Source organism: Panicum virgatum, chromosome 3K (genome assembly GCF_016808335.1).
Source record: "Panicum virgatum strain AP13 chromosome 3K, P.virgatum_v5, whole genome shotgun sequence".
NCBI lineage: Eukaryota > Viridiplantae > Streptophyta > Magnoliopsida > Poales > Poaceae > Panicum > Panicum virgatum.
The window spans coordinates 50,862,491-50,864,999 of NC_053138.1; the positions used below are offsets into that span (position 1 = coordinate 50,862,491).

The following is a 2,509-nucleotide window of genomic DNA, read 5'->3' on the forward strand; positions in this document are numbered from 1 at the left end:
CGAGGTCCTTCGCGACTCCTAGATAGGCCGATACCTGTTGCCTTGCGCCCGCTGATTCGACCGAGCGGGGATATGTAAGTAATTTAACATGTTATTACTACTTTTTCATTTCCTGACTCGAAAATCACAGTACAAACTAATATTTTCTCTTAATCACTTTTGCAGGAGTTGGACTGTCCTTAGTGGCGGTGCTCACAAACTGTTGACGCTCCTTAGAGCGCCAATTTACATACCGCAAGCGCACGGATCGTGGTAGCTTTTCCCTTAGAGTACTCCCCCAAGGTTTATCAATCCATAGATCGGAAGCGAACCGACTAGAGTTTACCATCTAATCTATCGAACCTAACCTAAACATGAAGCGAAGATTGCATATAAACTGAACACTTGATATATATGAACGAAGCATAAGTGTTCATCACACCCACAACCGTAGATGAGATAACACAACCAAGGAGCTAGGGCCTATCGTCTCTAGGTGCAGTTCTAGTAAAAAAGGTGATCAAAACATAGATTGCATCTCAACTAAAGGTACACGGAATCATCTCATCATGTCGTCGCTAGAATTTTTCCCTCCGCCATGCTGTCACCACACCAGGGTAATCAACCACTAGCTAAAACATGCTACCTCAACGTATCCGCAAGATATAGACTAATCACCACGAATAGATCTAATCTTACTATGAACATATGGATGCATCACATATGAGAAAGAAAGCATGCATTGAAGTAGACCAAAGTCGAGACAACTAGAATAAAGAGTAGATTGATATCACCATCGTGTGTGTACATACCCCGATGAATGTTGGGGATGACTCCTGAACTCCACCATGGCACAACCTCGCAGGGAGGCCATGGCGGCTAGGGGTGGCCTAAGCCATCTCCTAGGTACCCTCTAAGACTCGCGGCAGCCGTTAGCCTCCTCCGGTCTTGGCCCTAAGTTTTCGTCGAGTTCTGGGTGGATTCTATCTCCGAGTTGAATAAGGTGCGAGCTATTTATAAGCCGAGGAAGCCACCGGTCGAAGGGGAGGCCAAACCGACTCGAAAATGGGCTGGGCCGGCCGGCCTACCCCTTTTCAGGCTCGCCTCGGTCTCATCTTTCACGTGTAGACTCCTCGCATCTTCTAGAGTTTCTGTCCTTCACGATTGCACCCCTTTGGACGTTGTTATCTTGGAGATATCTTCGAGGGAAGGATAGGATAGGGAATCCTTCCTTAAATCTTCATTTGCTTTGCTTAATCCCGAAGTATCTTGATCTCATCTTCGTGGGCTCGGTCCTTTGGGCTCTCTTGGAGGATGGATGTGCGTGAATGGGCTTCGAATCAACATGGGCTTTGGTCCTCCTTTTGGGCTTTGGCCTTCGTCTTTCTCCGTGTCAGCGCTCGATCACGGGCCTCGTCATTTCATGCTCCAAAATAGGCCAAAAACCTGCAAAAACGAAGTTCCTCCAAAATATATGTGCAAGTGTGAAAATGACCAATAATTAGGCCGGGGTTAGGACGGTTAGTGATTTTGATATTAAATTCATGTCATTATCAAGGATAAACAAGGGATAAAAGGGGTACTTAAGGAGCGCCAACACAAACGCAAGGTCAACGGCATCCTGGGTCTTTTGTGCAGGGACCACTTCCCAGGCCTGGTCCACTATCAAGGACGGTACGAGCCGCCCTGGACGTGGGACCACTACATCGCCGCCAACAACGATCAGTTGGATCGGAGCGGCAGAGCCTTTGAGAACAAGGCGGAGCGGGTAAAGGCCGAGCTCTGGGTAAGTTTTCCCCGGCAAAAAATGGTCAATACATCACATTGATTGAACATTTTGTTACTAATGACATGATCCATCGTCTTTATATGCAGGATTTTTACAGGTGTGACGAGGGATACGAGGAGCGGGCGGCGATTGTGGCTCACAATCGATGCGTTAAACTCGTGAAGGACATGCATTATGAGGCGCAAGTCCAGTGTGTCATCAACTATTGTGCACATTTCCTAAAGCAGAAGATCGGGAAGACTGAGGCGAGGGATTTGAAGCTGACCTGAGAGCAATATTTACAGGTAAGTTCAAATTTATTATAAGATGAAAAACATCGTTAAATGTCTCTCTTCTTACATGTCATGCATTTGATCATGTGTAGGTTCCTACGTGGTGGTGTCGTAATGACACCGTGTGCTGGGAGCGCATAGTGGACAAGTGGTTCGACCCCGAGTGGCAGGCTTTGCACGACGCTGGCCGGCTGCGGCGATTGCTAATGCCAGGTCCAGAGCACCATCAAGGCAGCCTCAACAACGATGAGTACAGGGCTAGATGGGTACACACTACACAGACTCATTTCTCTAATCTAACGTTCAATTCAGCATAATTTGTAATCAACTTCTTCCTTTTTCGCAGTCGTCCTCACATGAAGGCCAGGAGTGCAACCCGTTCATGGGATGGGCTCTGGCCCGCAAGGGCAAGGCGACATCCAATGTCACCTACAACCCTGACGACCCGCCCTCAGCGTACAGCAACCCG

The 2,509-nt window shown here is 47.9% G+C and overlaps 1 long non-coding RNA gene across 1 annotated transcript; it reads left to right on the plus strand.

Moving 5' to 3' along the window:
- The first annotated feature begins 1,594 nt into the window (after positions 1-1,594).
- On the plus strand, positions 1,595-2,214 carry LOC120701518. Its single transcript, XR_005686138.1, has 3 exons — positions 1,595-1,765; positions 1,855-2,052; positions 2,133-2,214. It is a non-coding gene; the product is annotated as an uncharacterized LOC120701518 (long non-coding RNA).
- The last annotated feature ends 295 nt before the right edge of the window (positions 2,215-2,509 follow it).